The following is a 15,077-nucleotide window of genomic DNA, read 5'->3' as shown; positions in this document are numbered from 1 at the left end:
TTCAGTAGTTTCTGAGGAGTAATTGTCACAAAAAACCTGCTTGCGTATTAAATAAGTAAAATATAGATATATGGATTTGCTTATGTTAAATTTATTATTTTAAGAGCAACCATCACTTAATTTGAAGACGATAATTAAATAATAAATAATAATTAGTTGATTTGGAATTAGGTAGCTGGTGCCCATTCTACGTACGGGAATCTTAGTAGACATTTCTTAAATTCAGAACAGGAGTTGGTTTCCATATTTAGTGTGCACTTTTCCAGATATGCTGGGAAAACTATTACTGTATAGGAATACATATAAACCTTCGCAAATACAATATCTGACAGTTTCAAGCCAAAACGAATGCTTCGCAATTAAATGTTACCCAATCTTGTTAGTCCATATTTTATATCTAATGAAGGAAGCAAAGGAACTGCTTTATAGATCTACTAGCAACAGTGCCCGTTATGGTTAAACACAACGGTCTCTAGTAAAATAATGGTTATGAAATCCATACACCACTTTACTCACTAATATTAACTAGTGCACATGTTGCTCGAATTCGAGCAATTGCAAAGTAATACAGGAGTTATTTCAAAACGAATAACAGTCATATTTAAAATGAGTTTAAAAGAGTCAACTCAAAGATTATCAACGTGTAACAAAAAAAGCTATTCACGATTTATATAACTTATCAACGTTTCCTGTAAATATTGCATCATATTTCATACCCTGGAGTTGCTTTTTAATGTTTTCGACAATCATTTCTTGACTTATAGCACAGAAAACATACTAATATTTTCTGTGTAAATAGCCATATAAGGTTGTCCATGTTTATCTTTGTTATTGATAAACCTAAAGCATTACGGCCGGTTTTCTCCTTCTCAAAATGCCTCGCTGTACAGGCAACACAGGTCATTGATAGGGGATCAATTGAGAACGAAAAGTCGTTTTGGGGCGCATTTGTAACCTAATAGTTGAGATTGTCCAGGGTCAGGTGCTGACTGTGATGAGTTAAGCCTTTTACGCGCCACTGTTCTGTAGCTGCGGTCGTTATCACGATTACGCCTCCTGTCTATGTTTCGTTGTCGTCGCGTCGGTGGCATTTTAAAGATAAAAAACAACAAATAAACAAATTATAGCTACACAAAACAACGATAAATGCAAAAATTTTAGTTACAATCATGCTAACCCGATCCTTCATAGCGACACAAAAAAAAAACAACGATAAATACACAAATTTAAGATACAACCTTTGACTATTAATACAACAACATACAACCATACTAACACGATCCGTCTTATGGGTTATGTTTACACAGACTCAAATAGTAAATAAATGAACTCAATGCGTTTCATTGAATTGAAAAATAAATAACAGCAATTAAATTATACAGCTGATCAAAATGTAAACAATTATGTTCTTCATAAGGATAACATGGGAACTTTCAAAGCCACTGGGGCAGAGCCCAAGGGTCTTTTAAAAAAATGTAAGGCCAGTTTGCAAATTTACGCGACACGATCTTTTCAATGAGACGTCAATGGATAAAATCGGTTAAGAAATGGCGGAGGAGTTCAACCGACAAAGTTTCATGTAGCGTATTAATTATATAGATGGTACAGTTTAAGCACATAACATTAGAATGTTTAGAATGTAGAAAATTTAATCAAAGAAAAATTAATTAGATAACAATAAGCTGTTGAATTATTAACACATGTTTCGTATGATTAGATTATACATACTGGTAAACCAATTATTACCATCTATAAAAATAATTGGTTTTTCTTTTCCGAGTCGGGTTAGCTCTTCTACCCGACCGATTTTCATAATTTTGGCCAACTAAGGACGTACCGCAGATTTATTTGAGCTACTGTATTGTTTATTGAGATCGGACTACCTAAAGCACACTGCTGAATCACGAATCAACGATAATTACCTATCTGCAATCAATGATACGTAACTCTATTTTTATTTAAGTTATTTTATATGTCTTAAAATACTTCAAAAGCTTTCACTTGAGATATTGATAGTTTTAATCAATTAAGTTCAAGATACTGTATCGCTCAATCATAAAGTATAAATTGCATTATATCTTGGATATGGAATTTAGTTTTAAATATATTTAATTAATTCTAACTACGTTATTCTATTTGTTTTGACCTAAGAACCTTCATTGAAATACCACTCCCATTTCATTAAAGCACACAGCTAAATCACGACCAACACAAATTGTTCAAAAAATTGAGTTCTTTATCATCGATTTATATCCAAACGATCTTGCTTGCAACCTCAACAGTACTTTCATAATTATTTGCAAATACAGTGTATTCACAAATTAGGTTATCCAATGACCTATTAATTAATAAAATCGGTTCAGTAGAACTGTAGATTTAATTGTACAAAGCTTAAGAACAACATCTTTAATTCAGTATTTTCTCACTACTATACATTTGGAGGTTGCTTAACGTTTTTGCAAATAACTTTGAAATGGCGAGGAAATCGACCAAAGTGGAGCGTGATATTCTGAAAGAGAATAACATTTCCTACAAATTACCATTATGTATTTCTTGAAATTACAAGAAATACATACTGTTTCATTAAAAAGTAGTGTAAAATTATACATATTGTCATATTTGATAGATAGATTGGCATTAATTTGGCTAGTTACGTATACAGACAAATTAATATTTACGTAACAAACAATTTACAGTATTTATTTTGCTTTTTGGAAATGCCACATTGCTATTTTATTTGCATCATTTGTTGCAAAAGAAGCCACATGACCATATAAACGAGTAAGCCCCTAACATTACGTAGAGAGATTAATTGACAACTTTATGTAGCCTATGTATAAGGCTGAGACAACTAACTGACATCCCCCATGTCAATGAATTTTAGCTTTAACAGTAACCCCACAACCAATTTCTCAAAACTATGATAGAGGGTTATTCATTTGCACAGAAGTACATATGTACGATATGAACTGACGCGACAAGACGAAGGAAAAATCAAAAACGGATATACATCCCTTTGAAGTTACAACGTGCCTTCTCAACAAACAGATATTTTTTCTTATATAAAATCATAGATTAATCTGCTTTACACTGGTAAAATAGCGGACATATAGAAATCACTACTAAAAAATTATAAAAATTTAGCATTTTTTTTTAAACCAGAGCAGGTAAAGTGTTTAACTGCAAAAGATCCACCAATACGATTTCAATAAACCCTGCTATAGTAGTGTGCTGCTCCTAGTATATCGAGCTCTAAATATTTGCGTTACCAACGGAAGCGCAAACAATGGCATTGTTTCCTATTGTACAAGCCTTCGAGCGCCCGGTTGGCGGTTTTTTGCTGTGTCTGTCTACTCACTACTGCTTGATTTCATCGCAGAGGCGCAGTGTGCGTGATGTTAAGCGTCACAAAAATGCAAATACCCCATTTATATTATTGAGCGAAGCACTTATAATTTTGTGCTTATTTTTGTATTTTAATTTATAAAGGCATTCTGCACATCCACAGGAAACTATCTTTCTAACAGTATGCGTAGATTTTCCCTGCGATGCACATAAGCTGAGATAAAAGGTTTTAAAGCATACTAGCTGTTACCCACGGGCTTCACCCACCCCGTTTTAATTCATAAGTATTAATAAAATTATTGATTGGTTAAGTTAAACTTGAATAAACAAAACAGAATACAGAAATACAAACAAATAATTACACCTGATTTTAATAAGGAAATACATTGAAAGAATAACATACAAATAAGGACAGCTGAGGTTTTTTTTTAACATTATGTATAAGGAAAGTTCCCTTTGGAAAGAAATTACGACCTTAAAGGGTGATTTATGAAATAATGGATAGTTTTGCGCAAGGTTTTTCTCGTCATGACGAACATTTTAAGTTTATGGTTTATGGAGGTGTGACTTGTAGTTTTCTCAAAAGTTCATGGGTACTTTTGGCTTTATATATAGATTTCTGCTTGCCTATTAATATGTAGATTCACTTAGATCAAGCATCTGCAGTTGTTCGCATTTCACGGATTGTGGCCCATTCTGTAAGTAACAGCTGTGTTTAAGTCGTATACATAAAGTTGGGCATACTTTGGTTCAATGTTAGAGGGTATTAACGGTCCAATCAGATAGTAGTATGTTTTCTGTGCCGATGGTAAAAGTAGTCCGAGTACTTAAAGTTATATAGACTAATTGAATGATGTCGATTCATTTTGACACATCGTTTTTAAAAATCCATCCATTATTAACGGAGGAGTGGTGTTTCGTAGAAATCACCTTCACGTATTATACAGTATATAAGGAGTACCATAAGATATTTTTATTAACATTTGATATTATTACACACCAAGTTTAACATGGAGGATTCGAAATGTTTAATGTCAAACTTTGTCTCAACTAATTTGAGAGAACGGCTTGATAAATAAAGGCATGTTTATTTATTATTTGTTTTATTAATTAGTTTGAAATAAATAGAAGTAGGGAAACTTCTTTTTTTTAGCAGTAGCAAAGCTCTGCCAAAACAATTACATATAAAAACCGATGTTCATAGTTTGGTTTACTGATATCAATATTTAAATGAAGTATGATAGCATTACTAAGGGACAAATTATCAGTTCACTGAGAGATTATGTGAACACGAGACATCTTCTATATAAATAAAATTAGAGTTTTGTCTGTACATTATTTCTTAGTACGATCTAGGACTTGCCTGAAATATTGTGTTCAACTGTTACGGGCTAGAACTAGCGTAAGATGTGTTGGTGGGATAGAAAAAAGGTAGAAAAATTACAGGGTCACGTGACTTTCTCTCAGTAACACTCTTAAATTGTATTTTAGCTTTTATTATGGTTTAAAACGCAATACCATAGATCCAAAATGTTATAACACACATATTTTTCCTTTGTTCAGTTGAATTAGTGATTAGGGTAGAGGCAGCGTAAAGAAAATGAGCAAAATACAGGGCAGATAGTGGCGTACACAGGGTAGTATTTAAAGGCTAAAAATAGATCGTTTAAGGAGTTTTCTTATCGAATAAATTCCTACTGTGTGTATTGATGTCATTAGCATTGTTTTTCAAACGTGCTATTATCTCACGTCAAAAATGTGCTAGTATAATTAACGACTAGTGTACATGTTGCTCTAAATCAAGCAATTGCAAAGAAGTAAAGTAGTTATTTAAAAACAATTATTAACTTATTTAAAAACGAATAAAAGTAATAATTTCCGATGAGTTTAAAAGACTAAACTCATAGATGGAACGTACCTAACATTTCCATATAATAGCCTAAACATTTCTTGTAAATATTTTACCATTTTTCAAAAGCTGATCTGGTTTTTAGTGTATTCTACAAATATTTCCCACTTATAGCCACATAGGTAGTCCATGTTGATCTTCGTCAATGATAACGTAGTCAGCATGGTACTACCCATTGTCACCAGTACAAATTTCAGTAATTTTTTTATAGAGATACAATTTTGTTTACAATAGGTACTTAAGAACTGCTTGATTTTCTGCATAACCTCTCTGTCACAATTTTATTTGCCTCAATTGGCATTAATTTGGCTAGTTACTGTTACAACGTAAGTTATATTTACCTGAAAATATGCAGAATTGTAAGGCCTACTGTTGTTCAGATGGGTTTTTGTTTCCCTTGAATGTGAATAATGCGAATCCTTCAATGCAAGTTTTAATAAGGTTTCTTGGATGTAGTCATATTATTTTAAAATCACTTGACTTTTATGAAAACATATATAATGTCCTTGCCGTACCAGTTTAATTCAGCCTTAGAGGGGTTTCCTTTGCAAATCATCATAAAGTTAAGTCCGTGTTTCCTACAAAATAGTAGCACTTCCGATAACATCCTTGTTCATTGTTTGTGGGAATCTTCGTATTGTAGGTGTTCTTCTTTTATATAGGATGATAACGATAATATTTTTAAAAAATCTCGATTTCTGCTACTTGGTGGCGTTCTATGACTTTCCTATGTTTCCTTGGAAAGCAATTACGACCTTTAAGGGCAGTTTATGAAATAATGGATAGTTTTGCGCTAGTTTTCTCGTCATGACGAACATTTTAAGTATATGGTTTATGGGGGTATGACTTGTAGTTTTCACAAAAGTTCATGTGTACTTTGGGCTTTATATTGATAAACTAGTGGCTTGTAGGGACATAAGTCCCTAAAAAGCTCAAATGTAAAACAAACTATTGTAATATTTAAACAAACTCAGAATAAAATTATCTATGTGTCAGAATCGATACAGTGCTACAATACTACATGTACTCATATTAGTACCCTGACCCAGTTATTATTTCTAATATTATAGCTCTACTCCTTTTGTAAAGGCACAACTGAATTAGTGTAAAGGCTGCCCTATAAGTTATAGTTGATTATAGTTTCGTTTCTGATCAACATAAAATATAAACTACTCTCTGTGTCAGCTTATGTGGTGGTATTCCTCCTAAAGCTGTGGTTGATTTTATACACTCTTTAAAATAGGCCAATTTAAACGTTCAATGGGTTCATAGTTTGTTAAGACCATAGTAAAGTATTTATTTGTTAATCCGTTATAATTTTTAAGTTAATAACACAGCGCTGTCTGATGTTATGATGCAATGTACAGATAGCCGACAGCTAAGCCATATCAGCTATAGTCATGTTAATAGTATATTATTTTTCATTCAATGGATGTAAATTTTGTTTGAAAACATTTTACCGTTTATATTATTTATTTAGCCTACAGTTAAAAAAGCGAATCATCGACTGATTACTTGCCATTGGTTAGGGTTCCATTATAATGTTAATGAAACCAATCAAGAAAACAAATTCATCAGCATTGATATAGGTACATATTTTTGGTTAGTGAAACATAAAGAATCGGAAACTACCTCCAGGGTTTACTGTTATATATTCTATCTTTACTATCTATATAGATTGTATATATATACAATGCATGTTGGGCTATATTATTTTAACCTTTTTTCCTTGGAGCAACAGACAGTAGATACCTGGTTAAAATCTACTCCAAACAATTTTATTTTTCCGCCCATTGGAATTTGTTATAGTAATTAATGAAAGGAATATATGTATTGCCTGTACAAACCTATTTCAAATTTTATTCCCAGGTTATTCTCTAGAGTAACTGTTAAGGGGATCCAGGCTTCAGAAAGTGAAAAAATTGCCAAAATTCACTTCTTTTTTTTATAGTATTTTATTGTTATTTGGTTATTTATGTACAAGAAAATATAAGTTTTATAGGTATCCTACACGTTTTTCATAACAAAAAATATATTTTCCCCAGATACTACATGCGCGCGTCTTAGTATTTTCTAGGACTTCGATCGCGATTCCCCGAAAGTTGTGGTTTTTAGTGTTTTGTAACAGAAAATTTGATATATCTCAGCCAATTTTTGTCCTATCATGTTGAAATTTTTACCAGATGTTCTTTATAGTATTTACAAACTTTTGGGTATAATTATTAATATAAGTCAAATAGTTAAAATAATAAAAAAAATTTTATTTGAAATATAGTATAAGATTTTTTTTTTTGTTTTTAACCTTTATAAAATAAAAACTAATTATCCTACAAACAAAGTAATACCCAGGATTTCAGTAAGTGTACATAGCTACAAAAAGACACCTAGTTGAACAAAATTGATCAACTATTTTATGAGTTATATCAAAAATAAAAATGTGTTACGTTATGATACATAAAAATACATAAAATGGTACTGTGGTACATAGAGTGGCTACAACAAATAAAATAACAGTTTTTAGGCCCATTTGATATAATAAATATCTTAAAAAAATGATAAACATAAAAAATTTAAAAAATGTATTTTCTGAAGCCTGGATCCCCTTAAGGTTATTCCACTCGATAAAATCATAGATTAAACACTACAATTACGTGTCAAATTAAATGTTATGAAATTTAAAACAAAAGTTTTGAATAAATTTTCAACATATGTTTTGAAATAAAAACAAAACAGAAGTTTTCTAACTAATCTTGCATCGTTGATTATTTAGTCAATGGGGCTATTTCATGTTAAACATTCCTTCAGCACAACAATAACCTACTAATGTGAAGAAATGTAATCAAAGTAAAATAATTTTGTAAACTTCGTGAACATATGTTTAAAGAAACCAAATCTTAAATGTTTCAGCCATTCTACTTCCATTTACTTTGATTTTAACCATCTCCCACGATTCTACTAAATTTCATGCGCTTGGCTAATTTACATACAAATACACAAATTTGCAAATTGCACAGTAAAATTAATTTCAACATTCTAAGACATAACGACAAAAGTCTCAATTGTAGGTAACGTCATCCCTGGTTTTATATAGTATACAGTACATTGCAGAATTTACTGGCAAATGAGTTAAATCCAAATGTAATATTGCTTACTGGCTTAGATGAATCACGATCAGCTGTATTGAGGTAAACAAAAATCAACAGACAAATGGCTTCTAATGCTATTCTTATGGAGAACATTTTACGTTATATTATTGACTAAGTCAAAGGTTTTATCTAATTTTGTGTTAAGATTTGGGGAATTTCACTATTTTTCCGGGATCGAGACCTTTAATTTGAACCCTCTCCCGTCGTTCTACGACTACCCAGTCGCCCACAATTTTGACGCAAAGAATCGGCTTTCGTAATTAATATATAGATAGATATTTAATTTCCACAAAATCAGTTAATGTAACCAATGCGTTTCGTTGAATTGAAAAACAAAGAACACAATTAAATTAAACAGCTGATGTAAACAATATTATGTTCTTCGAAAGGATAACATGGGAACTTAAAAAGCCACTGTGGCAGAGGCCAAGGGACTTTTTCAAAAAATTTAGGCCAGTTTGCAAATCTACGCAACACGCTCTTTCCAATGAGACGTCAGTGGATAAAATCGGTTAAGAAATGGTGGAGGATTCAACCGACAAACTTCGTGTTCGCGTATTAATTATATAGATTTCATATGTGCATGAAATGTTGGTGTGAAACCAACTTGTATAACTTTAAGCTAAATGGTTTAAGTTACCTGGCTTCGTCAAGTGATCCTTCTTCAGTATCACACTACTATAGTTTCGGACTTGAAAATAAGTCCATCTTCAGAAAACGTCAATAGGTCATCTAACCAAATTGGTTAGATGACCTATTGACGTTTTTGTTAACCTGAAGTCGGACTTCCAGAGGCTACCTCACCATGTATACCTTTGAAGTAGAGGCTATATTTATTCCCAAAAGGTATCAAACGCCAGATCCTGATCAAATCTTTTCTATCACTTTAAAGTTTGTTTCGTGTTTTTTGTCTTCACGTACAGAGACTTAAATCTTTGTATTAAATTGTTAGCAATCATAAATCGTGGACAGAATCTTCCACAAAAGATAAATACAATATAGTTCAACACCCTAGAACTCCTTAAAAAAAATATGTTTTGTTAAGGCTTCGTCATAATGTTAAAAATACTCAATACAACAAATTCATTAATTTTACATATGTAAACGTTGATAGTTGTGTGCGTATTGTATTTTAATATATCTTCTGTATACATATAGTCCTCTATATTTTCTGTGTACACAAATGCTTCTGTATACACGTTTTTGCAACTCACAGTAACTGAGAAATATTCTAAACTGGTGAACTGTTTTTATAAATTTTTGCCATTATTTCTCAACCCGTGCTTAAAAAATTAGTGACTCGTGGATAAATCCAGATACGAAATTTAATCTAAATCGGACCACAGGTTTTGTCTGTAGCTCTGTATCTGGATCATACAAGTGTGTATTATATAACCTGATATTAGTCAAAATATGTTTTATTCTATAACGTTTAATTTAATCAAACATAAAAGTCATGCTCCCTCCATTTTTAAAGTATTCAGTCCAAAAATGTAATAAATTTACTTGTGCATACATATTTATTTCGTTTTAATAAATAATTGAGGTGATGCAATACACTTATGTAGGCAGTCGCAGCAGTCGAATCCGGGCATAGCGCCTAAAGTTTCACGAACGCAAACCGCGCAACGAGTAGCTAAATGAGCCGTAGAGTAAGTGAGCCATCTAATATTTTGAAGAGGGTTCACTTACTCTACGGATCATAGTGCCAATGAACTGTAGAGTAAGTGAGCCATCTAATATTTTTCTCCAGGCTCGTATAGTATACGAGCCTATTCCTATAATTTATATTATTCATTATTTTGGCTCGTATACTATACGAGCCGATTCCTAAATTATCAAATAATTCGTAAGCTTGGCTCATAGTCACTATGATCTGTAGAGTAAGCGAACCTTCCTACTGTATTTTTAAATATAATACACGAGGCTCATAGGCACAATGATTCGTAGAGTAAGTGAACCCTCTTCATTTATTTTTTATTTTCGATAGGCTCGTATAGTATACGAGCCTGTAGTGCAAGTGAACCTTCAATATTATTTAAAAAGCTCGTATAGTCTATGATCTGTAGAGTAAGTGAGCTGTCCCCGGTATCCACTGCCCTGAGCTATAATATCTCAATGGGGGTATCATACCTTATAAAGGCATAGCTTATAATCGTGAATTTTTTCCATAGCTTACAGTCTTGAAAAAGTGGCATAGCTTATAATCAGTTATAAGCTATGCCACACTTTCACGACAAATTATAAGCTTACAATTTCTCTAAAACGTTATAAGGTATAAAACGTTTTAGGTTTCACAACTTATAATGGTGAAATAGAGGCACAGCTTATAATTCCAATTTTGTTCTATAGCTTATAATCCTGATTTTTAGTCATAGCCTACCTATAATTCTGATTTTGTGGCATAGGTTATAATCGAGAAGAAAAAATAAATATAAATAAATAAATAAAAAGGTCTTTATTTAGCAAGCGTTTTTCAGATACGATATTTTTTTCTGCTTTTCAAAACAACTCTTGTCCTTAAGTGGTCACCTTTGAGGTTTGAGGAAGGCTGTATTTTTCAGGATTAGTTTTGCGAACAGTGTCATTTGGAGGCTTCAGATTGGCTGTGGGAACACCATTACCAAAACAAAACGATATGAAGAGATGACATCGGCCTCGGTGGTCTAGTGGATAGCGTGCCGGGCTGCGTCATTTTTATTTCAATATGAGTTGCGGTATATAGGGGGATTCAGTATATTGATTGGCTTGAGAGAAGACCATTACCGCAACGATACGGTGAGCAGCCATCGGCTTCGGTGGCGTAGTGGATAGCGTACCGAACTGATAATCTAAAAAGGTACCAGGTTCGAATCCCAGTCATGGCACTAACTTTTTGTCTAAAATTTTTTCACCATCAGAAGGTTTGGTTAGGTTATGATAGTTTAATTTTATAATTTAAACATTATAAAAATGAATTAGAGCCATTTAATTATAGTTTTATTTTATAAACATAACTATTTTTTTCGATTAGTAAACCTTCATTGGATTTTTTCATCGTCAGCAAGTTTGGTTGGTTTGGTTAGGTTATGATGGTTTAATTTACAATTAAAAAGTTATAAAAATGAATTTGAGGCATTTATAATTTTATTTTATGAACAGATATATTTTTTAGATTAGTAAACCTTCATTATAGCCAGTCAAGCCTCCAAATGACTGCATTATGCCCTATATGCCGGAACTCCAATTGAAAAAAATTACGCTGCCGGGCTGATAATCTGAAGATACCGGGTTCAAATCCCGCTGGTGGCACTAACATTTTTTCATCATCAGCAAGTTTGGTTGGTTTGGTTAGGTTATGACAGTAGTTTTATAATTAAAACATTATAAAATTAAATTTAAGTCATTTATAGTTTTAAGTTTGGTTAGGTTATGACAGTTTAATTGTATAATTAAAACTTACATATTTGTAACTTATTTGTTACTAATTTGAGGCATTTATAATTTTATTTTTTGAACAGAACTATTATTTTTCGATTAGTAAACCTTCATTATAGCATTGACTATAACACTTGTAGGGTTATATAGTCAATGATTTATAGTCAATCAGAAGCCTCAAAATGACACTGTTGGCAAAAATAATCCTGAAATAAAAATTGTGCTTGAGGAAGCGCATCGATGTTTTGTGGTTCCTCGTCGTCTGCTTTTGTTTTGGTTTTTTCCACGGAGTAGATTTTTTCCAGCTCAGTCAGAGACGTCAGAGTCAGAGAGTGTCAGTTCAGTTGGATAACTGATAACTTCTATAATAAGTGAAAGGGGAAGACAATGGGAGTTGTTGTTGTTGCTGACATATTTATAAAGAAATTAAAAGTATGTAAATACATTTTATGGTAGCCTATTTTTATTATTATTAATTATCTCAACAAGTTGTTACAATGTTCTACATATTTCTGCCTAAGCATAATTTCTCTTAAAAATGTGTTACGAAGGTCACTCGGTGAATGTATGCTGATGCTGATCCCAGAGTAAAACGTGAAATGTTGTGTTAAATATGCTTTTCTTGGCCAAATACTGTAATGTTATAACCTATTCCGTAATTAAAATAGCATATTGTACTAAGTGTTTGTATCTATATGGGCATTTTTGGCGGCCGTTAATTAAGTTTACCCAAATACATTCTAATGTTGCCACATTTTTTATCTTGTTTTGGTGCCTCAGGGTTTAGTTCTAGTTTTCCTAACACTCAAGTTAATGTTTGCGAAATCAATTTTTGACAGATTCGTATGAAGTCTTAAAGGAAAAAAAACACAGCAATTAGCATATTTGAAGTCATAAATATTTAATTGTTGGAATTAACGGCAGAGATTTTATTGCTGGAACTTAGCCTAACTTAAACGTCAAAACTTCAAAATACTGCAATAGATTTGTTCGTAGTAGGTCCTATCTGGTCAATCTAAATTAGGCCTAGCGATTTATTCATTGTTTTGTGATTAATAGGATTTGATTCAATAACTTAACCGTAGGTGTATGGCTCTGGGGAGTGGGATTTTTTGACCGATATTTATCTCTATTCGGGGAATAACTTAACAATTAAGTTAACTGATAACTTGTAGCCTTATAGCCTAAATTCAAAAGTGTTCTATCATTAATATTTAATCATGTAAGAAACCCAGTGGGTAGGCCCTACAGTTCCACAGAGAACCTGCGATATATTATTGTATTATATAGGTAAGATATCAGAATAAAATATTAAAAGGGTAGCCTAGACTTCCGCATCTGTTGGCACAAACAACCGAATGAAAATATTGGTCGATATATTGTTTGGTTAGTTAAGCTGGGTTTTCCTAGACGCGAAAGAGGAGAGCGGAGGGTGGAGAGTGGAAAAGCAATTAATATGGCGTTCTGCTCCGCTTCTAGGAAAACAGTAACATTACTTAAAAACTACTTAAGACAAGAGGAGTCCGCTCTCCGCGTTCATCTCTCCTCGCTCCGCTTCCGCGCCTGGGAAAACCCAGCTTTAGGTAAGGTTCCTAACAATATATTGAATGAAACAATAGAATAGCCTAATCGATATTTTCATTCAGTTGTTTGTGCCAACAGATACCTACGTAAGTCAACCCTATTAAAATTTTTAACTTAAAGGCCCCTATAGGCCTAGCCTACCTATAAAATATTGAAAAATATCAGTTTTTCGATAAACCTTCTTCCAAGGGTAGGAACCTCAAATAACTTAAAGGGCTGTAGGCTAAGTATTTAATCACATTTAAACATGAACCATCGAGTTTGGTACCGGCTACCATTTCGAACAATAGTGTAACTTAGTTGCAATTTTTTTCAACATAGCCTACTGTAGGTATATACATTAAGAGGCGGTTTGGAAGCTCGGTATTAGCGCTAGTCCGTGACTAAGAACCGGATATTTCCGGTATTTAAGCTGTCCTAGAAAACGGGTTTGGGAGCTCGAGATCAGTTAGGCGCGCGCCTAACTTGTGCAGGTATAATCTCGCGCCTAAATATTGTTGGTTTAGGAGTCAAGTAGACTTAGGCACCAGCCTAAGACAGACTCGGTGGGTGGGTTTGGGAGACCAATTTCGGGACTAAGAGATATATTTTTGTCGTAAAAATTAGTGAGTTTAGTCCCCAACTTTAGTCCTGCCAGGGGGCAGGTCTAAGTCGACATCATGCCGGTATTACCTCATTAGCAAGTTGATTGTTTACGTATTAACTAAAAGAATGTTGTATTGGAATTCGTTATTAAATTCCGAACGATTTCATTACTCTCAAAGCATATTTGATAAACATTTTTTTTTAGGTTTCTGTTGTTCAAAATAAAACAAAAATCTTGAAGGAAGCTAAATTTATTGAAATATTAGGCCTTTGTTTTTTTAGCGAATTTCCCTATAGGGAAGTAGCTATTACCGTAGGTGGCACGGTAAGACCTAGACCCGGGACCGCTTTACTTTTTTATTTTGATGTCACCAGAGGCCAAAAACACCATTCGTTCAAATTTTTATATATGTATACGGGGTTATATATATATACTGGGGGTTTTATGGGGTAAAAATTGGTTTTTCTCATTTTTGACCCTCAAAACACAAAATTTCCCAATTTCTATTTAGACCTTTTATAAGAGCTTAAAAAAACAAATAATTTAGTATATTAGAGTATTTTTGTTCGGTTTAGTACGGTAATGGAGAAAATTTAAAAAATTGTAAATTTAAAATTTCCATGTTATTCTTATGGAGAATATTGTCAAATGTTGTAGTTTGCTTGTTTATGGATATATTTTGATCAAACTTGACAAATTTATTTATTTTGTACTAAGCTATCAATATTTTACTAAAATAACACACTTTATTAGTTTCCTTGTAGCAGCAAACCTAGGTACTCGTTAAACCTAATGTTATTAAAATATATTTAACTGAAAATCAATTCAGACAAATGGAAATTCGCTTAGTCGGCAGGTTTGCTGCGGCGGGGGTATTTGTTTTTACTGTTAACTGCAACGAAAATATGGACCCTAAAATAGAATTTCTTTCAACTGAGAGTTTGGTTAAGCATCCGTACCTTAATTATAAATATTTTATTAGCTAGGAAAAAATTAGCAACCACATACATACCCACTCACCCCCTACGAAAGAGTGAAGAGATAGTAAACAAAACATATAAAAAATACTGCAAATAGCTCACAGTCATAA

At 32.7% G+C, this 15,077-nt stretch overlaps 1 protein-coding gene across 1 annotated transcript in view; it reads left to right on the top strand.

Annotated features, from left to right (window-relative positions):
* The first annotated feature begins 12,135 nt into the window (after nucleotides 1-12,135).
* LOC128985008 (uncharacterized) overlaps nucleotides 12,136-15,077 on the top strand; it is a 40,766-nt gene continuing 37,824 nt past the window's right edge. Inside the window, exon 1 of the mRNA XM_054404410.1 lies at nucleotides 12,136-12,249. The gene's annotated coding sequence lies outside the window, so the exon portion shown is untranslated. The remainder of the gene's footprint in view (nucleotides 12,250-15,077) is intronic.

The sequence above is a fragment of the Macrosteles quadrilineatus genome, unplaced genomic scaffold (genome assembly GCF_028750875.1).
Source record: "Macrosteles quadrilineatus isolate MER2022 unplaced genomic scaffold, UCM_ALF_1.0 Scaffold_1__1_contigs__length_201487025, whole genome shotgun sequence".
NCBI lineage: Eukaryota > Metazoa > Arthropoda > Insecta > Hemiptera > Cicadellidae > Macrosteles > Macrosteles quadrilineatus.
Note: the sequence above shows the minus strand (reverse complement) of the source record. Positions and strands in the feature narration are given on the sequence as shown.